General features: G+C 40.8%; 2 protein-coding genes across 11 annotated transcripts in view; both read right to left on the reverse strand.

Moving 5' to 3' along the window:
* STIM1 (stromal interaction molecule 1) overlaps positions 1-23248 on the reverse strand; it is a 199567-nt gene that overhangs the window by 120042 nt on the left and 56277 nt on the right. The window lies entirely within an intron of this gene.
* PGAP2 (post-GPI attachment to proteins 2) overlaps positions 1-23248 on the reverse strand; it is a 151022-nt gene that overhangs the window by 29284 nt on the left and 98490 nt on the right. The gene's annotated exons all lie outside the window — the stretch shown is intronic.

Here is a 23248-nt window from a genome sequence, read left to right on the forward strand (position 1 = left end):
TTCCATCCAAAAAGGGCAGATTACACTTTCTTCTCAAGTGCACACGGAACATTCTCCAGGATAGATCACATCTTGGGTCACAAATCAAGCCTCAGTAAATTTAAGAAACTTGAAATCGTGTCAAGCATCTTTTCTGACCACAACGCTATGGAAATCAATTCCAGGGTAAAAAACGTAAAAAAACACAAACACATGGAGGCTAAACAATACATTACTAAATAACCAAGAGATCACTGAAGAAATCAAAGAGGAAATCAAAAAATACCTAGAGACAAATGACGATGAAAACACGATGATCCAAAACCTATGGGATGCAGCAAAAGCAGTTCTAAGAGGGAAGTTTATAGCAATACAAGCCTACCTCAAGAAACAAGAAAAATCTCAAATAAACATTCTAACCTTACACCTAAAGGAACTAGAGGAAGAAGAACAAACAAAACCCAAAGTTAATAGAAGGAAAGAAATCATAAAAATCAGAGCAGAAATAAATGAAATAGAAACAAAGAAAACAATAGCAAAGATCAATAAAACTAAAAGCTGGTTCTTTGAGAAGATAAACAAAATTGATAAACCCTCAGCCAGATTCATCAAGAAAAAGAGGGAGAAGATTCAAATCAATAAATTTAGAAATGAAAAAGGAGAAGTTACAATGGACACCGCAGAAATACAAAGCATCATAAGAGACTACTACAAGCAACTCTATGCCAATAAAATGGACAACCTGGAAGAAATGGACAAATTCTTAGCAAGGCATAACCTTCCAAGATTGAACCAGGAAGAAATAGAAAATATGAACATACCAATCACAAGTAATGAAATTGAAACTGTGATTAAAAATCTTCCAACAAACAAAAGTCCAGGACCAGATGGCTTCACAGGTGAATTCTATCAAACATTTAGAGAAGACCTAACAGCCATCCTTCTCAAACTCTTCCAACAATTTGCAGAGGAAGGAACACTCCCAAACTCATTCTATGAGGCCACCATGACCTGGATACCAAAACCAGACAAAGATACTTCAAAAAAAGAAAATTACGGGGCTTCCCTGGTGGCACAGTGGTTGAGAATCTGCCTGCCAATGCAGGGGACACGGGTTCGAGCCCTGGTCTGGGAAGATCCCACGTGCCGCGGAGTAGCTCGGCCCGTGAGCCACAGTTACTGAGCCTGCGCGTCTGGAGCCTGTGCTCCGCAACAAGAGAGGCCGCGATAGTGAGAGGCCCGCTCACCGCAATGAAGAGTGGCCCCCGCTCGCCACAACTAGAGAAAGCCCTCGCACAGAAATGAAGACCCAACACAGCCAAACATAAATAAATAAATAAATAAATAAATAAATAAATTTATTAAAAAGAAAATTACAGATCAATATCACTGATGAATATAGATGAAAAAATCCTCAACAAAATACCAGCAAACAGAACCCAACAACACATTAAAAGGATCATACACCATGATCAAGTGGCATTTATTTATCCCAGGGATGCAAGGATTCTTCAATATACGCAAATCAATCAATGTGATACACCATATTAACAAACTGAAGAAGAAAAACCATATGATCATTTCAATAGATGCAGAAAAAGCTTTTGACAAAATTCAACACCCATTTATGATAAAAACTCTCCAGAAAGTGGGCATAGAGGGAACCTACCTCAACATAATAAAGGCCATATACAACAGACCCACAGCAAACATCATTCTCAAAAGTGAAAAACTGAAACCATTTCCTCTAAGATCAGGAACAAGACAAGGTTGTCCACTCTCACCACTATTTTTCAACATAGTTTTGGAAGTCCTAGCCATGGCAGTCAGAGAAGAAAAAGAAATAAAAGGAATACAAATTGGAAAAGAAGAAGTAAAACTGTCACTGTTTGCAGATGACATGATACCATACATAGAGAATCCTAAAGATGCCACCAGAAAACTACTAGAGCTAATCAGTGAATTTGGTAAAGTTGTAGGATACACAATTAATGCACAGAAATCTCTTGCATTCCTATACACTAACAACGAAAGATCAGAAAGAGAAATTAAGGAAACAATCTCATTCACCATTGCAACAAAAAGAATAAAATACCTAGGAATAAGCCTACCTAAGGAGGTAAAAGACCTGTACTCGGAAAACTATAAGACACTGATGAAAGAAATCAAAGATGACACAAACAGATGGAGAAATATACCATGTTCTTGGATTGGAAGAATCAACATTGTGAAAATGACTATACTACCCACAGCAATCTACAGATTCAATGCAATCCCTATCAAACTACCAATGGCATTTTTTACAGAACTAGAACAAAAAATCTTAAAATCTGTATGGCGACACAAAAGACCCCAAATAGCCAAAGCAGTCTTGAGGGAGAAAAATGGAGCTGGAGGAATCAGACTCCCTGACATCAGACTATACTACCAAGCTACAGTAATCAAGACAATATGGTACTGGCACAAAAACAGAAATACAGATCAATGAAACAGGATAGAAAGCCCAGAGATAAACCCATGCACCTATGTTCAACTAATCTATGACAAAGGAGGCAAGGATATACAATGGAGAAAAGACAGTCTCTTCAATAAGCAGTGCTGGGAAAACTGGACAGCTACATGTAAAAGAATGAAATTAGAAACCTCCCTAACACCATACACACAAAAAAAAACTCAACATGGATTAGAGACCTAAATGTAAGACCGGACACTATAAAACTCTTAGAGGAAAACATAGGCAGAACACTCTTTGACATAAATCACAGCAAGATTTTTTTGATCCACCTCCAAGAGTAATGGAAATAAAAACAAAAATAAATAAATGGGACCTAATGAAACTTCAAAGCTTTTACAAAGCAAAGGAAACTACAAACAAGATGAAAAGACAACCCTCAGAATGGGAGAAAATATTTGCAAACGAATCAACGGACAAAGGATTAATCTCCAAAATATATAAACAGCTCATACAGCTCAATATTAAGAAAACAAACAACCCAATCAGAAAATGGGCAGAAGACCTAAATAGACATTTCTGCAAAGAAGACATACAGATGGCCAAGAAGCACATGAAAAGCTGCTCAACATCACTAATTATTAGAGAAATGCAAATCAAAACTACAATGAGGTATCACCTCTCACCAGTTAGAATGGGCATCATCAGAAAATCTACAAACAGTAAATGCTGGAAAGGGTGTGGAGAAAAGGGAACCCTCTTGCACTGTTGGTGGGAATGTAAATTGATACAGCCACTATGGAGAACAGTATGGAGGTTCCTTAAAAAACTACAAATAGAACTACCATACAACCCAGCAATCCCACTACTGGGCATATACCCTGAGAAAACCATAATTCAAAAAGAGTCATGTACCAAAATGTTCATTGCAGCTCTATTTACAATAGCCAGGACATGGAAGCAACCTAAGTGTCCATCATCGGATGAATGGATAAAGAAGATGTGGCACATATATACAATGGAATATTACTCAGCCATAAAAATAAATGAAATGGAGGTATTTGTAGTGAGGTGGATGGAGTTAGAGTCTGTTATACAGAGTGAAGTAAGTCAGAAAGAGAAAAACAAATACAGTATGCTAACACATATATACGGAATCTAAGGAAAAAAAAAAAGGTCATGAAGAACCTAGTGGCAAGACGGGAATAAAGACACAGACCTACTAGAGAATGGACTTGAGGATATGGGGAGGGGGAGGGGTAAGATGTGACAGGGTGAGAGAGTGGCATGGACATATATACACTACCAAATGTAAAATAGATAGCTAGTGGGAAGCAGCCGCATAGCACAGGGAGATCAGCTCGGTGCTTTGTGACCACCTAGAGGGGTGGGATAGGGAGGGTGGGAGGGAGGGAGATGTAAGAGGGAAGAGACATGGGAACATATGTACATGTATAACTGATTCAGTTTGTTATAAAGCAGAAACTAACACACCATTGTAAAGCAATTATACTCCAATAAAGATGTTTAAAAAAAAAAAAAAAAGAACAATCACGTAACTTAAAAAAAAAAAAAGACACATGCACCCCAATGTTCATTGCAGCACTATTTACAATAGCCAGGTCATGGAAGCAACCTAAATGCCCATCGACAGACGAATGGATAAAGAAGACATTGTACATATATACAATGGAATATTACTCAGCCATAAAACGGAACGAAATTGGGTCATTTGTAGAGATGTGGATGGACCTAGAGACTGTCATACAGAGAGAAGTAAGTCAGAAAGAGAAAAACAAATATCGTATATTAACGCATATATGTGGAACCTAGAAAAATGGTACAGATGAACCAGTTTGCAGGGCAGAAATAGAGACACAGATGTAGAGAACAAACGTATGGACACCAAGGGGGGAAAGTGGCAGGGGGGTGGGGGTTGGGGGGAGTGGTGTGATGAATTGGGAGATTGGGATTGACATGTATACACTGATGTGTATAAAATAGATAACTAATAGGAACCTGCTGTATACAAAATAAATAAAATTCAAAAAAAAAAGAAAAAGAAATAAAGGAAAATAGTCAAGCAAGACCAAACAACAACAACAACATTCTGTGTAGGACCCAGTTACATGACAGTGAAAAAAAAAGCTCCTGTACCCAACTTGGACCCAAACATAAAAGGAAAGCAGTACCTTCCAGAAGCTAGTATGGTGGTAGTACAGATATTTAGTAAGAATCAGTCCCTCAATGAAGGAAAGGGTTTCAAGATCCAGGTTCAGATGACATGGTCCAGTTGCCCCTTCTCACATCTTCTAATGCCAACCTTAGTCATTCTGGATGGTGGTCTTATTAAGAAATTCAGCATTTCCTCCCAGTGGCCCTAGGCAGCTAGTCTCTGTTTAACAGTTGTAAATTCAAAGCACTCCTATCTCTGCATGGCCCACTCCAATGACAGGGAATTACAGTAGTTTGGAAAATCTTCCTTGTTTATTAGCAGGGGACCAGATTAAACAACAATCCAAACTACTTTAGTTAGAGAAAAACTGCCATTTTAAAAGTTGTCAGCCCCGCTCTGTCTTAGAAACATCAAGTCATCTTGGTGCAGACTATTGTTCTTAAGGGGTTTTTTAACCCCCCTTTAATTATATAAATATAAAGCAAGCAGGCACACATTATCCCTGGGGAAAAGGATACAACATGATCTTCTGTGACTTGGCAAAGACTGTTCCCAATACTCCTTGATATGTAAAGCTGGGAAAAATGAATACAAATATACACAGGGTCCAAAGCTCTCCCAGGACCAAAGACTGAAACCTTGACCACCTTTCTTTTGAGGTTCTATACTATTAGAATTTCTCGGACTGACTGAGATTTTAAGTCAAGTTAAAGGTAGGAAGGGACAGTAAGAGCCTACAGTAAGCACTCACCCTGAGGAAAGAGAAAGTATGAATGGGTGTTCCAAGCTCAGTACCATAACCAAAATGATCATGGAAGAATGCTGGCTATGCAAACACTTCTAGACCCAGCCAACTAGAGATTGAAGAGGTTCCCTTCTCCAGTGGATGAGCATATATAGACATGACTTGGAGAGGTCAAACACAGTAAAGCCTAGGCCAAGTGTGACATTCAAGGAGCACTATATCATCCTCCCTCAAAGAACCACTGTCAGTTGTGCAGAACCAAGGCCTCACAGCTACACTAAATAAGGAAACAACATACTGTGAGTAGTCCGTTTTTAAAAGCCACACTGTGTTATCATCAACAGAAGCTAAAATACGGGGCCCGCAACCAGACCAATAAGATTCTCTAGCCCTCTATTTGGAACTAAGCCTGACCCCTTAGAGTTCTTAATACTTCAGAAAGAGAAAGAGGGAGGAGGAAAAACCCCAAGAGAAACATACTAAATTTCCTGATAATTTTATAGTCATTCAAGAGATTAACCTTAATATTGGAAAGACATCTGACCTTATTTGTACTTCAAACAAATGACAAGCTAATGAGGCATTTCATATCCACTGCACTTTAATTTTTCCAAAATATGCTATACTGGCCCACCCATAGGGCTCTAATTATGCCTTCTGAAGCCACACAGAAAAACAAGTTGATTTTCTCTTCCAAAGAACAGCCTTTCAGGGATAGGAAGACAATGATTACATTTTCTCTTCGGGGCTTCCAAACCTGGCTCCTTCAACTCCTCTCCAAAGCACTAGATTTCAAGGCCCCTCTCCATCTTGCCTCCTTTACATATGCTCTGGCCTGTCCATGTTGCCCTTATAGCGCCTAGCCCAGAACTGGCTGCAGCCTACCACAGAGAGCAGTCTCAGAGCATATGAGACTACCGTGTCCTATCATCCCTACTTCTATATCTTGTTCTGTGAGCCTAGGAGCCAGTCCCTTTTTCAGACACTACATTATACCCTGTTAGCAGGCTCCGTAGTCCACCCCATTCTTCACAGGCCTGGAGAGGCAAAGGCTGGGCATAAGGCAAGTAGTTCTACCTACTTTGGTCCTGAGATTCTAGGGGTACTGTTAGCTGTTTCATCCCTCTCCACTGCCTACCTCTGGGCCTCTTGCTCCTCAAGACCCCTTTAGTGTTAGACTTTTAAGCCTATGTCATCTTACTCTTTAATGCACTTGTCCACCAGGGCAAGACAGGCAATGGCTGGACCACAAAAGAAGAGATGGAAGGCAGAATAGCACAGTAGTTAAGAACATGGGCTCTGGAGTCAGACAGCCTGGGTTCAAATCCTGGTTCTATCACTTATTAGCCATGAGACCTTGGACAAATCACTTAATTCCTCTGTACCTCAGTGTTCTCCCTGTAGAATGAAGATAATAATAGTACCCACTGATGGAAATGTTCTATACCTTGATTGCAGGGGAGAGATTGCAGGGGAGAGGTTACAGAGGTGTATATATTTGTCAAAACTCAAACTGAACACTTAAAATGAGTGCATTTTACTACATGTAAATTACATCTCAATAAAATCGATTTGAAAGGTTAAAAAGAATTATAGTAACTACTCATGGAGGATTGTGAGGATTAAAAGAATTTTGAAATACCTAAAATAGTTCCAGAAATCATAGTAAGCACTGAAGCAATGTTATCTATTTGTAATGGAGTTAGCAATGATGCGCCCAATCTCTATGTCCTGTGATTGCTGCTGGAGAGCAAGGGAGGGGTCTGAAAACCCAAAGGGATCTTCAGTTAGCTGAGATGTGGTATTTTCCCAGAACTTTCATTACAGACCTGGCTTTCACCAGATAAAACACCAGTATCACAAACCACACCTCATCCATGCTCCAGCCAAGGTTGCGTTTAACACTAGCAAAGCCAAACCACAAGAATCATCACCAAAATCAAAGATGTTCCAGTGAAACTGGGAGGGATCTGTTTTCTTTAGTCTTCCTCTGGCTTAGCCCATGAGATCTTCCTGGGCCAACTTAGGTTTCTATTCAGTCCTTCACCAAGTCTTCCCTGAACGTCTTCTCTGCCTAGCCTAGGCAGGAGGAGGGGGTGACAGAAGGAAAAGATATCAAGTTTCCTGGCTCCCTCACCCTCACCAAGTTCACAACCTACAGGAATTACAAATAGAAAGAGGAAACTGATATCAGAGGCAACAAGGCATAGTGAAGAGACCACTCTGCAGGGAGCTGGAAGACCGGTGTCTAGCCTCAGCTGACACCTGCTAGTCACATGACCATGAGCTAGTCCCATGGCACTGTGAACTTCAGTTTCCTCCCCTATAAAAATGAAGGGAGAAGAATAAACGATCTCACAGTCTGTGGCCCGACGATGGTAGAAAAACAAGTGTAATAGGACTTGTTTCAGGATCTCAGTCCTGTGAGAAACTCAGAGTGAGCCAAGTGAGCTAATTTAGAAGAACTGATTGTCTTAGACCCAGAATACAGTAAGGGGAGTGCCTCATGGCTATGGCTGCTGCAGCAACAGTGATGGCAGTCATAATGTGGAGGCAACCAGTTCAGCTGCTATTACAGGGAACAGGTTCATTTCCATTTTCTCACCTTGCACTGCCCCACAGGACCAAACCTGCAAATTAAGGATTCAGGATACCAAGCGTGGCTCATTTCTGGCATTTCCTCCCTATTCATTCCCTGGATCAGGCCCAGGGGCCTAGAAGAGCACTGTGAGGTGAAGGGCAAAGCAGGCAAAGATAACATCTGTAGAGCACGACACTGCTCTCTCTGGAAGTCAGCTACCGCCATGCATGTTTGAAGGACTATGGGACCTAGAAGATAACACAATACAGTGAATGATGCAAGAGAATCCTTTTTTAATTTATGGAGGTACACAAGATAGTTGTACAGCCATCTAGTTCAGGCATCAGTGTAGTTCAGTTCAAATTTCTTGATACTCTAGTCTCCTTCAGGTCCTGTGCCTGCTAAAGAAAGATGAAACCGACTCAGTCTCTTGCTCTTAAGGGGCTCAAGATGTGGACAGTGAAGCAGAGAGTTAAGTGAGTAAACATGGTACAACAAAGGCCTGTACAGAGTGCCTACCTCCATAGAAAGAAGGGATCAAAGGCAATGTCACTAAAAAGGTAACATCTAAACTGAGTCTTGAAAGGATGAGGAGGTATCCAGGGGGCAGAGATGGAAAGGACATCTTCCCTCTTCTCTAGGGATGGAAAGGACAGAGGGAACAGAATGTACAAAGACCTGAGATATGAAATAGCCTGTCATGCTTCAGGACCTGCAAGCAGTCTGGGGTAGCTGGAGCACAAGCTAGGTGAGTGCAGAGGCCTTCTGTTATTTAGATCCTACTTCTCAAATGGGACTGCAAAACTGTCAAGAGAAAGGAAGGGAAGAAAGAGTACTGAAAAGCAGGTGAGGCAGTGAATACACACCCCACCTCTCCTCTCGCCTTCCCCCAGACTCTGCCTGACACAGCCCTCTCCCACACCAAACACACCCCTGACAACTCCAGGAAGGAAAAACCCTCCCCACTCTAAGGTCAGTAGCTCCAGAATCCCCAGTTGAAGAGGCAGGTCCTCTACTAAAAGGGAGAAACGAGAACCACAGGTCCCTGGAAAAGGAACATTAAGTACTAATTTGCAAAGATCCAACCAACCCTAGCAGCCATGCAACTTAGAAAGGCTGAGGGAATCTCATCCCATCAGCCAAGCCCAGATCCAATGCCTTTTTCACCCAAACTCATCTCCAGTGAGCCATCCCCAGCTTCTATCCTACTGAGAACGCTGTGGGAGCTGCAGTAAGAAAGGCAGCCCGGCAAATCCAGAGCTGACTTACCCTTTAAAATGACTTTAGCTACAGTTATATTGTTGCCTCCTGCTAAACACAAAAATAATTTTAGATGGAAAAAAAAATGACTCTAGAGTATCTCCCAAGCAGGACACATTCCTGAGCCTCAGCCATGCTGAGAATCCTTAGGTTACTGACACAGGGCGGCCAGGCAGGTAAGTCAAAATAGACAAGGCCAAGGAAGCCATGGAAACAAGATGACACACAAGACCTGAAGTCTGTGACCGCATTGGGAAACAGCTGGGAGTGGGAGAGAAGCATGAACTTCAATCAGACCCGAGCTCTAATCCCAAGGCACTACTCACTAGCTTCACCAAACCTTCAGTCTTCTCATCTGTAAATAAGCATAATAGTAGTATTTACCTCAGAGCATTATTGAGATTATTAAATGAAATAAAGAATATAAACCACCAGCCTGAGGCACACAGTCAGTGTTTAAATAACTTCCTTTCCCTTTAACCAGAGCCACAAGGATGCACTGTTGCACAGTTAGGGAGGGGTGGCTCCATTCACAGCACAGCCTATGTGAACAGCGCACCCTGGAGTGAGGCAATTGCACAGTCCAAGGCAGCCAGCCACTGAGCCTTCTGTCTATTATAAGTGGTACCAGAACTCAGAAAAACAGAGCTAAAATACCACCATAGGTGTATTCAAGACAATGGATGGGTCTGAGACCACACAATCAATCCAACTAACAAATATGAGGCACCAGGGACACAGCTCTGACAACCACGGCAACTCCATCTTAGCCAGAAAGCCTCTTCTATGCTCCTGCTGAGGTAAAAGCCAATTTCTTGACCTCCATCAACCTCAAGTCTGTAGATGAACCCCATCAACCAAGGATCTGGCGAATGTGAAGCCAGGGATGAAAGCAAATGCTACAAGTTTCCAGCTGTGGTCCACATCCTCTCCGCTTGACAGGTGGGCCAAATACTCAAGGGCAGGCAGTGTCTCTGAAGGTGTTAAGTCTTGTCACATGGGAGCCAGGAGATTGAATCCAAGACCTAGGATGACTTTAGCACCCTGGTTACCAAGCAGTAAAGCCACTGCTCCTAACTGAGCATCTCCAGGGCAGGTAGGGACCACGTCTGATTGTTTTGTATGTCCCCAGACCCTAGCACAGTGCATGACATAACCCACCAGCTGTAAATGGTTGCTTAATAAATGAACCAACATGGAAGTGGCCTTATCCCTATCACCTGGACTTTAGGCCTCTGCATATACTCTATCTGCTGCCTAGAATTTACCTTTCTTGACCCCATTTACTTAGTTATTTTTTCTCAATTCTCAGGTCTCAACTTAAACGTCATCTATTAAGGTAGTGTTGAGGTCTTTCCTAACACCCTAAACAATATTAAGTTCCTCAGCCATAAGTACCCTCTCATCACATCCCTTATTTCCACCTCATAAGTCATCAGACTTCATTGTGATTATCTGTTTTATTTTTGCCTTCCTTGCTACACTGTAAGCTCTAGGAGAGCAGGAACCGTATCTGTCTTGTTCATTATACTGATTCCCAGGGCCTAGTACAGTACCTGGCACAGAGGGAGTGCCCAATATGTTAGAATAACTGAATACATGAGTGAAGGAATGAAGGAATGAGAGAGCTTCAGTCCAAAATGGCTCTGGAGTGACTGGGGATTCAAAACTGTCTGCTCAGCCCTAAGCTGTCAATGGTTACTTTTTTTTTTTTTTTTTAATAAATTTATTTATTAATTTATTTTTATTTTTAGCTGTGTTGGGTCTTCATTTCTGTGCGAGGGCTTTCTCCAGTTGCAGCGAGTGGGGGCCACTCTTCATCGAGGTGCGCGGGCCTCTCACTACAGCGGCCTCTCTTGTTGCGGAGCACAGGCTCCAGACGCGCAGGCTCAGCAGTTGTGGCTCACGGGCTCTAGAGCGCAGGCTCGGCAGTTGTGGCTCACGGGCCCAGTTGCTCCACGGCATGTGGGATCCTCCCAGACCAGGGCTCGAACCCATGTCCCCCGCATTGGCAGGCAGATTCTTAACCACTGCACCACCAGGGAAGCCCCAATGGTTACTTTTTGATTCAAATCTTAATAGAGCCTACAAATGCCCATACATGGAAGATGACAGCAGATTTGATAAACAATAGAACAAAGAACAGTCTGTGTGACAGGAAGTAAGAAGAGACAGAATAGGAGTTATGAAGCAGAAACCCCACCTCTGAGTGCCTTGAATGCCATGCTAAGGAATATGGTTTATTAGCCTGCAGGACAGCCACTATCTGACCTGAGTTCACTAAGGGCACACAGGCCTATGAAAGGTACCATCCTGCTATAGCCATCCACTGAGTTCCCTTGGATTGCCCACAGACTGATAGGCCTTCTTCCCCTCCCTTCAGGTTCACCCTCATTTCTCTGAGCTATGTGTAATCATTCAATAACACAGGTGCCCCCAATGATAATTTGTCCAAATTACCCTAGCCCAATTTTACTAAAGAAAGTTGTAAACAGGGAAGCTGTCATTTAGGAAAAACAAGATCAGAGGGCCTGGATTCAAGTGTTGTTTAGCCGTGTAACAGTAGGTTACTTAGTCAATCTTTCTGAGTTTTAATAATCTCTATAAAATAAGAATAATACCTATCTCACAAGGTTGTAGAGAAGGTTGAGATAACACATTCAAAGGGCCTAGTTCAGTGTCTTTCAGATAGTGAGGGTCCAACATAGATTTATTAAAAAAAAAAAAAAAATCCCACCTAGGGCACAGGGCTATTATTTCCTCCTAAATGCTAAGCACTTTCATTTGACCTGATACAGCACAGAGACCCACAAGGCCAGAGGTTACTCATACAGACTTGGGCCTGTCTTACCTCCTAAAAGGGGATGGGCAGACTGCCCTGTTTCCATCCTCTGTCTAGCTATCTGAGCACTGAGGAAATTACCAGCAGGCAGGCTGCTGGGAGTGGGGAAGTGGGGGAAGAGCTGAGACTCTCCCAGAACTTCAGATCTATTAATAGCCTGGTCACGTGTCTACAGAGGCACAGGATTGTTGTCTGTAAACTTGGTAACCCATGGCCCAAGACAGGCAATTTAGGACTGGGCTGTGTTCCAGACCAAAGACTGCAGACTGGGATCCACTCTAAACAATGAAGCATGGTAGCAAACTAGAGCAACCAGAAGTAAGGTGTTGACTCTTCATAAGATGCAAGGAAGGAAACTACAGAATAAATCCCTCACCCTCCCCAGTCCTGCTAGCTTTATGTTGCAGGAGGCCTCAGATGGGGCTCAGTGTTTATAGGATTTCAGTTTGCCCTTGGAAATATATTTAGATACTCACTCTAGCCCTGACCAACTGCATCACCGTGGACAAGTCACTACCCTCTAGGCTTGTTTCTTTATCTGAAACTCAAGAAGGGAAGGCCAGATGATCCTACCTCTTGATGAGCTTGTTCACGAATCTTCATCTCAAAGTCCCAGCCCTGATTTATGAGAACACGAAGTCTAAAACACTGTGTTCTAGAGCTGGAGAGAGAGGGATCTCCGGTATACTGCCCTCTGCCCCCACCCTCAGCCACTCCACCAGGAAGAGAGGCAAGGAACATAAGGAACTGGGAACAAGCCACCTCGACCTCTCAAATCCCAGCACCTCCAGCCTCAGAAGGCCATCATCCTATGGCACCCAGGAAGGGGCTCAGTAAATATAAGCAAATGACCAGAATATGGGTGTAAATTGCCAGTTCCCATATAGTTTCTTAAAGGGAAGACCTGGAACAGAGGAAAAAGAAAAGAGGAGATAAGGGGCCTGTATTTTCTGTCTTTCCCAATCTCAGCATCACCATCAGGGGGAAAAGCAGGACATCTGTAGGAAACTTAACTACATAAAGTCATAAAGTTATTAGATTTCAATACAGTTCTCTGTGTGTGTGCATGTGCATGCACATGCGTGTGCACACGTGTATGGAACTGTCTGTGGGTGTATGGTCTTTTCTTTATTCCACCAACAAGCCTCATGAGGAAGACTGAAGAAGTGATGGCTTCCAGAATGCCAAGAAAGCTCTGACACCAGGAAGGGATTTAAGTCCTTGTCAGCACTCTGGGGCTCTGTGAAGTGCCCCTCTACACACACACACACACACACACACACACACACACACACACACACACACAAAATCACAGACAATCATACACCCCAGGGCTAAACTAAAACGCCCACAGAGCACAGATAAGCCAAATGAGTTTAAAAGACAAAACAGTTCCTAAACCAACAAAATGTAACTGTTATATAGGATTACATATGTATTAACACTCCTAAAGAAAAAAATCTGTACTTCATCCGGAAGTTTTGGACAGCCCCAGAAGCTGAGAAAAAGCAATCACAGATACACATATTGGCAGACAAACAATTGGGTTCATTGGCAGAATGAACCCATCACTCATTCATTCTACAGAGGTTTACTGAGCACCTACTATATACCAGGCACAATTCTAGGCCCTGGGAATACAGTGACCCTAACACTCTCAAAAGAGAGGGAGCCAATGAACTTCAAACATTCCAGCTGAATTCCCACGACCTTTCCATCCCTACTGTGAGACGAATGCATCAGGCTACTGTAGCGTCAGTATCAGCCAGAGTCCTTAGTCGCAAGAACAACTTAGTTTGTAAGTTCAGCAACTAAAACTGATTCTAGATGGTCTAAGCAGAAAAAAAAAAAAAAAAAAACCACCTTATTTTAAGAGCAGCTCAGACTCACCTGGAGAAGTGGAAAACCCAGGGATGGATGTCAAGAACAACACCTAAAATCTGGCAGTAGAACTAGTCTGGTCAGGACATCTCTGCTTCCACAGCCAACCTCCACTATCCCCAGCCACTGTGATCCAGCCACTGCAATACGACTACCACTGCTGCTCTGGACACTCAATGTTGCCACATGCACCACTACCACTGCAGCCCCTGCTTGCCTGCATCACCAGCTCTTCAGAGTCAAAGTCCGTGAAAGCGGATCAGACCAAAAGAACCTACGGCAAGCTGCAACAGAGGCTGAAAGTAGATGTCTGGCATTTTAAGTGGAGAAATTCTTAAATACAGGAAAAGGTAATAAATATTCATTTTAGCTACTTTGGTATTATACACAAAACACTGGATTCATCTAACTAATGGCCCTAATTCAAATTTCATGTTCACCATAACCTTTCTGATTAGGATTTGGTGTTCCACATTGCCACCCAAAGGCAAAAAAGCACTGGTCATACCAACACAGTATTCTTGAGGTTTTTATATATCAGCTTCGTGAACTTGGTTAAGAGATTCTGCTTGAAGAGATAAATATTCTCAGTGTACCGACAAAATCTGAACCTTCAAAAAGTGAAATGCTAACAAACATTCATTGAGCACTTCATATGTGCCAGATACTATCCTAAACACTGTATATGGATTAACTAATTTTTCGTAACAACCTTATAAATTGGATACCATTCTCCCCATTTAACATAAAAGGAAACTGTGACACAGAGAGTTTAAAGTAAACTTGCCTAAGAATACACAACTAATAAAACGAGAAGTCCAGAATTTGAACCCAGGTAGTGTGACTCCATATTTTTGTCAACTCCCCAAAGTAAGTCCCCACCTAATGAAGCTTATTAGGTAGTGTCTTGCTCATTGCCGTGTTTCTGGTGGCTTACAGGATGGCAGGAAGACACAGTCCTGTAACCTCCATTCTAAGGTTCTATTCTTGATTTAATTAGCTGCAGATACAAAATCTTATTGGAAGAGAGATGGCTATCCACAGAGGACAAGAACAGATGAAGCACCTAAGTGAGGCTTTGTTTGGCCTCCAGATTCTCTAACCATAGTTGCTGATAGTACTATTCACACAAGAGAGTCTTTGCCGGACTTCGAGCTCAATTCTTATTATGCTACAACCTTTTATTTATATTCAGGGATTATGCTTACATTCAGAAAGAATTTACACAAACAGTATATATTATCTCCTAACTGGAATGCACAAGACTTTCCAATGAAAGTACAGAAACATTAAAACTCTTATTTTATCCTGTTTTTAATCTTAAAATATAAGAATTACACTTAACCAGTATTAAATGTACAGACTAACAATGATGCCCTCTCTGAATCTGTCAGATGTTTCCATATCATTTATTACATATAAGGTGTCCTGAGAATAGAATGGAAGTTCCACAGTGTTCAAGGGAGAACAACAGTGTCTGTCTGCAGTTACTCATGTGCTTTCAGGATACCATGACATACTGTACTGCAATTAATACATGTCTGACTAAATAAACTTACAAATTATGGTTTCTATTTTTTTCCCAACTAAACCAACCCCCACCACATAGATAAATGATTTTAAAGGATTCTTGCAAATAAGTAAACAAAAATAAAAAACAATCCCCATTGGTTGAAGATAATATTAAAATTACACACAAAAATAAATAACAAGAAAATGACAGAGCTGACCTTTCTATTCCTAATTCTATTCCTAAACTCTCTATCAGCTACATTACAGGGTAAAAACAATCTAACTGGTTCAAATAATAAGTTGGCTAAAAAGTTTGAAAACTATCAAAAAAACTTCTGGAAAGATGGATTTACATTTCTCATTAACAGTGAACTTCATCCTTAGTGTATACTGTGTCTTGATAGGTTACACTAAATCAGGGGTCAGCAAACATTTTCTATAAAGGGCCAGACAGCAAATATTTCAGGCTCACAGGCCAAACATCCTCTATTCTATTGTAACTAAATAACTCTGCCATTAGTGCAAAGGTAGCCACAGATAATATACAAAAAAAAATATATGGATTTATTTGTAGAAGTAAGTGTAGTTTGCCAATCCTTGTATTTAATAATGATGAAATAAAGCTATCATGATTAAAAATACATCTAAAAATTAAATCTAAAGATAAAACTCTACAAATTTTCTGTGATGTTTAAAGTCTGAAGATATTCAATCTAGTTAAGAAGTCTCTTTATAGGTTTCCTGCTTAATAGTGAAAAATAAAAGGCACATATCAATGGTGAAACACTATTTCCTTCTTGCTGCAGTGAAAAATGGGATTAAATAGGACATGAAAAGCAATATTTTGTAAATTGCATTCATTTGCCAGCAAACGTGATTTGAACAATATATACAAAATATTTCTTCAGATTAAAAAGAATAGGGCTTCTCTGGTGGCACAGTGGTTAAGAATCCGCCTGCCAGTGCAGGCGACACAGGTTCGAGTCCTGGTCCGGGAAGATCCCACATGCCGCGGAGCAACTAAGCCCGTGCGCCACAACTACTAAGCCTGCGCACTACAGCCCGTGAGCCACAACTACTGAAGCCCGCGTGCCACAACTACAGAAGCCCGCACGCCTAGAGCCCGTGCTCTGCAACGAGAGAAGCCACCGCAATGAGAAGCCCACGCACCGCAACGAAGAGTAGCCCCTGCTCACCGCAACTAGAGAAAGCCCGCGTGCAGCAACGAAGACGCAATGCAGCCAAAAATTAATTAATTAATTAATTTTAAAATAATAATAATAAACTATAAAAAACGTAGATTTAAAACAAAAAATAAATAAATAAAAATTACAAACTATGGAGCTCGGGAGATTGCTAGACTGTAGAATGTAAGTTTCCCTTCATGTGCCAGTTAAATGTATTTGCTACATTCTGTTAAACACTGAAATACAAAATGAACTGCTTTTTAAGGGCCACTAAAGGAAAAATGTACAAAAAAAGAAATATCCCCTATATGGGGTGTGCTCAGAGCAGGGGGCCTGAAGAAATGGTTCCTCTGTTTACAACACACCCAGCAGGAATCTGGGTACATTGTGACAAGGAACACAAAACTTGTGGCCTTCCTATGAACAAATACCTGACACATGTCCCCCTGCACCTCCACGTGGCTGCTGGGTCAGAGCTCAATACTGGTAGAAAAGCTACAGTATTTATGTGGGGAGTTTGCCACCTAGAGCCTGTCCAGTCCACACGTGGGTGGGCCATGAGTGGTCCTATAGACATAAAGGCTTTGAACCTCTCTTTTCAAGGAAAAAAAAGAAAAAGAAAAATGGATTCCAATTCTGGAAAAGGCAAAACTATGGAGACAATAAAAAGATCAATGGTTGCCACGTGTGTGGGGGGAGAGAGGCGATGAATACACAGAGTACAGAAGTTTTTATGAGCAGTGGAAATACTTTGAATGACATTATAACGATGGATATATGTCATCATACTTTTGTGCAAACCCATAGAATGTGCAACACTCTTTACTTCATTAAAGTGAACCCTAAGGGTGAAATGAGAAGCCCACGCACCACAACGAAGAGTAGCCCCCACTCGCTGCAACTAGAGAAAGCCCGTGCGCAGCAACGAAGACCTAATGCAGCCAAAAATAAAAAAATTTATCCAAAAAAACCCTATTGTAATAATAATTAAGACAGTGTGGTATCAATGCAAGGATACAAAAATAGCCAATAGAATAGAATGGAGTCCAGAAACACAGCCACACATAACAGTCACCTGACATAACAAAGGTGACACTACAGTACAGAAGGGAAAGAATGACCTTTTCAATAAATAGTATTAGATCAAATGGATATCCATATGGGGGGGAAATATACCTTGACTCACTACCTCACACCATCAAAAAAAAATTAATTTCAAATGGACAGCAGATCTAACATGAAAGGTAAAACAATAAAGCTTTTAAATGAGAAAATAGGAGAACATATTCATGATCTTGGAGTAGGCAAAGTTTTCTTGAACAGGACACCAAAAGGCCTAAACATGAAGGAAAAAGTTGATAAACTGAGAAAAGATATTCACAATACATATAAGACAAAGGACTTGGATCCAGAATACATGAACTCCTACAAACCAACTAGAAAATGGCAAGCAACCCAAAGAAAAGTTGGCAAAAAACTTGAACACTTTACAAAATAATAAATCCAGACTATGTGTGTGTGTGTATATGTTAGTGTGTATGTATGTATGTATGTATATACAGACAGTATTTGTATATATCTATATACATGTATATAGATATATATGAATGAAAAGATGCTCTACTTCATAGTCATTGGGGAATCACAAATTAAAACCACAGCGTGAGAACACTATACACCAACCAGAATGGCTAAAATGACAAAAATAGGGAAATATTAGATGTTGAAAAGGATGTCAAAAAACTAGTACACACACACAGCTTGTGGGACTGTGTATTAGTATCGCTTGTTGTATAATAACTACCCTAAAACTAAGTTGCTTAAAACAATAAACATTTATTATCACACGCAGTTTCTGAGGGTCAGGGACAAAGAGTGGCTTAACTGGGGGGTTCTGGCTCAGATCTCGCATAAGGTTCATAAAGGGCTAGGGCCACTGGAGACCTGACTGGGGCTGGAGGATCTGCTTCCAAGATGGCTCACTCACACTCCTAGCAAGTCAGTGCTGGGTGGGTCAGGAAGCCTCAGTTCTTCTCCATGTGGGCTGTTCCATAGCCTGCTTGAGTGTCCTCACAGTATGTAGGCGGGCTTCCAACAGAGTGAGTGATCCAAGAGACAGTGAGACAGACAAACAGTAGTACCTTTTATGACCTAGTTGCTGAAGTCATATACCATCACTTTCATTTTATTCTATTTGTTAGAATTGAGTTACTAGGGTCTAGGTGAGTCAAAGTGAGGGGAATTAGGTTCCACCTCTTGATGGGAGGGGTATCAAATAATTTGTGGACATATTTAAAAACAAATACACTTACTTTGGCAAAGAATGTGGCAGTACCCACTGTGGAGCACATGTATCTTACCAAGGCCTCCATGTGCTAACCTCCTCTTGTTCATGCTGTCTGATTAGCATGATGTCATCAACGTAACAGATCAAAGTGATGTTCTATGAGATGGCCAGATGGTCCAAGTCTCTTCTGACTATATTATGACAAAGAGTAGAAGAGTGGAAGTGTTTATATAGCCCTCGGCAAAACTATGGAGGTGTAATGATACCTGTTCCACAAGAATGCAAACTGTTTTTGGCCTTTTTTTCTGATTGAGACAGAAAAAACACATTCACCAAACCAATGCCCACATACCATATTAATTTGCTCTAGCAGAGATACCATATCCATCACAGTATCCATAATTGGGGCTACTAAATTAAACTTGCTGAGGTCTACGTTCTCCAGAATCCATCCAGTTTTGCAGAAGAGGGCAGACTAGTGAATTAAATGTAGACATAATAGGGACCACCACCCCTGCATTCTTAAGATACTTAAGGATAGCACTATTTCCACCATCCCTCACAGAATATGATATTAGTTTTGATTCACTATCTTGGCCAGAGGAAAATGCAACAGTTTCAAAAGCTGCCACTTGGCCTTCTCCACTATGATAGCTCTTATGTGACAGGTCAAGGATCTGATGTGGGTGCTACTCCAACTGTTGAGTATGTGCATCCCAATTATACATTTGAGGATAGGTCTGTGGGATAATTCTAAAAAGTATCATAAGAAAGTAATTAGATAAATACATGTTAACCTTACACTAAGTTAAAGAAGCCAGACATGATTCCATTTATATGAAATGTCTAAAATAGGCAAATCCACACAGATGGAAAGTAGATTAGTGGTCGCCAGAGACTAGAGAATAGGGAGCGACTGCTTAATGGGTAACAAGGTTCCTTTTGGGGGTGATGAAAATTCTGCAATTAGATAGTGGAGATGTTGCACAAAATTGTTAGAAACCACTGAATTGTATATTTTTAAATGGCAAATTTTATGTTACGTGAATTTTATCACATTAAAAAAACAAAAATAGAAAAATAAAGACAGCTGTTGGCTGCCTTATGCAGCTGGCTGATGTATGAGGGCTGCTTTCACCCTCACTCAATTTACAATACAGAATCCAGTTCATGGCGCTATACATTCTAGCATACTGAGCCCTTGCAAAATGCTTAGGATACAAATATATTTCATCATTCACATCAACCAGTACATTGTAAAGTCATTTCTTCCTGTCCTCTAGGAGTCCCTATTTAAATTTGAAAGGCTCATGGCTTTAAAAAAAAAAAAAAAAGGCAGTTTGGTGTCCAGGCTAAGCAAGGTCCTTGGCATCTTCAACCCCAGGCAACAGCTGGCTCTGCTACTTACCTCACTGTCCCAGATTTGAAGGAAAATACAATCTCTTCTACATAAAGCCAGAAAGGCAGGAAGAAAGGATTCAGTGACTATCATATCTCAAACAAATATTTATTGGACAAACTGTCTAGCAGTTTTCAAATTATGCTCTGCAGATCTCTCCTCCCACTCAGGTTCCTTGGCAATATCTACTACTTCAAGCAGAGCAGCTCTACTTTGTTGAGTTTTAAATATTGGAAGTACACTTAAAAAAAAAAAGAAATTAAAATGGCTCAATTATGTAGCAGACATCTATGAATTTTGCTGATTTAACAATCTCCCCACCTCCCAAGCCCTCTTTAAGTACATGTACCTTGATCTTCCCTGAGGGAACCATCCCTCCCCTGCTCTCGGTCCACATGATTCCAGGGTAGCTGACCATGATCCCTGGGTTCCACGAATAGAATATAACTGTTGGCCAGTGAAAGTCCAGCATTCTTCCAGTCACAGTGATACTTTAGGGTGGGCAAATGACCCAAGCCAAAATCATACCCACGACTGCCAGCACCATCAGGAAAGAGGTATTATCTTTCCAATAGTGGTTGCTTAGCTGGTAGATTACACACCCAAAGCTGACAACTACCTTTGCCACTACATGGGTGGAGGCTGCCTAACACCAAAACAAAGAAAAGCGGAGCCAAGAGGAGAGAGATTAGGTCCAAATGACATGATTCAAGTCCCTGGATCTTGCTGTGTCTAAAGGTAAATCTTCTTCTAGGCTTTTTAGTTACTTCAGTCATAAGTGACTCTCATAAGTCAGTCTGACCTGTATTTCTGTCACTTGCAAAAGAGTCACAGCAAATGTAAAATTATTTGGAAAAAAAATTGAAAAACATCCATCTGGTCAATAAACCTCAAATCTTTACTGTAAATCACAGTTGGGGAAAGAATATTAAAAAAAAAAAAGAAAAAGAAAAAGAAAAAAGCTCCCAGGAGAATTAGTCTTCTCCTTGACTCCTCATTACATTCCCAAAAATTCATGGTATGGGCTTCCCTGGTGGCGCAGTGGTTAAGAATCCACCTGCCAGAGGGAGGAACACTCCCAAACTCATTCTACAAGAACACCATCACCCTGATACCAAAACCAGACAAAGATGTCACAAAGAAAGAAAACTACAGGCCAATATCACTGATGAACATAGACACAAAAATCCTCAACAAAATACTAGCAAACAGAATCCAACAGCACATTAAAAGGATCATATACCATGATCAAGTGGGGTTTATCCCAGGAATGCAAGGATTCCTCAATATACGCAAATCAATCAATGGGATACACCACATTAACAAATTGAAGGATAAAAACCATACAATCATCTCAATAGATGCAGAAAAAGCTTTCGACAAAATTCAACACCCATTTATGATAAAAACCCTTCAGAAAGTATTCATAGAGGGAACTTACCTCAACATAATAAAGGCCATATATGACAAACCCACAGCCAACATCGTTCTCAATGGTGAAAAACTGAAACCATGTCCACTAAGATAGGAACAAGACAAGGTTGTCCACTCTCACCACTATTATTCAACATAGTTTTGGAAGTTTTAGCCACAGCAATCAGAGAAGAAAAAGAAATAAAAGGAATCCAAATCAGAAAAGAAGAAGTAAAGCTGTCACTGTTTGCAGATGGCATGATACTACTATATAGAGAGAATCCTAAAGATGCTACCAGAAAACTACTAGAACTAATCAATGAATGTGGTAAAGTTGCAGGATAAAAAATTACTGCACAGATATCTCTTGCATTCCTACAAACTAATGATGAAAAACCTGAAAGAGAAATTAAGGAAACACTCCCATTTACCATTGCAACAAAAAGAATAAAATACCTAGGAATAAGCCTACCTAAGGAGGTAAAAGACCTGTATGTATGCAGAAAACTAGAAGACACTGAGGAAAGAAATTAAAGATGATACAAACAGATGGAGAGATATACCATGTTCTTGGATTGGAAGAATCAACACTGTGAAAATGACTGTACTACCCAAAGCAATCTACAGATTCAATGCAATCCCTATCAAACTACCAATGGCATTTTTCACAGAAATAGAACAAAAAATTTCACAATTTGTATGGAAACACAAAAGACCCCGAATAGCTAAAGCAATCTTGAGAAAGAAAAACGGGGCTGGAGGAATCAGACTCCCTGACATCAGACTATACTACAAAGCTACAGTCATCAAGACAGTATGATACTGGCACAAAAACAGAAATATAGATCACTGGAACAGGATAGAAAGCCCAGAGATAAACCTACCCACATATGGTCACCTTATTTTTGAGAAAGGAGGCAAGAATATACAATGGAGAAAAGACAGCCTCTTCAATAAGTGGTGCTGGGAAAACTGGACAGCTACATGGAAAAGAATGAAATTAGAACACTCCCTAACACCATACACAAAAATAAACTCAAAATGGATTAAAGACCTAAATGTAAGGCCAGACACTATAAAACTCTTAGAGGAAAACATAGGCAGAACACTCTATGACATAAATCACAGCAAGATCCTTTTTGACCCACCTCCTAGAGAAATAGAAATAAAAACAAAAATAAACAAGTGGGACCTAATGAAACGTAAAAGCTTTTGCACAGCAAAGGAAACCAAAAACAAGACGAAAAGACAACCCTCAGAATGGGAGAAAATATTAGCAAACAAAGCAACTGACAAAGGATTCATCTCCAAAATTTACAAGCAGCTCATGCAGCTCAATATCAAAAAAACAAACAACCCAATCCAAAAATGGGCAGAAGACCTAAATAGACATTTCTCCAAAGAAGATATACAGACTGCCAACAAACACATGAAAGGATGCTCAACATCACTAATCATTAGAGAAATGCAAATCAAAACTACAATGAGGTATCACCTCACACCACTCAGAATGACCATCATCAAAAAATCTACA

The sequence above is a fragment of the Balaenoptera borealis genome (assembly GCF_965194805.1).
Source record: "Balaenoptera borealis genome assembly, chromosome: 11".
Classification (NCBI taxonomy): Eukaryota; Metazoa; Chordata; class Mammalia; order Artiodactyla; family Balaenopteridae; genus Balaenoptera; species Balaenoptera borealis.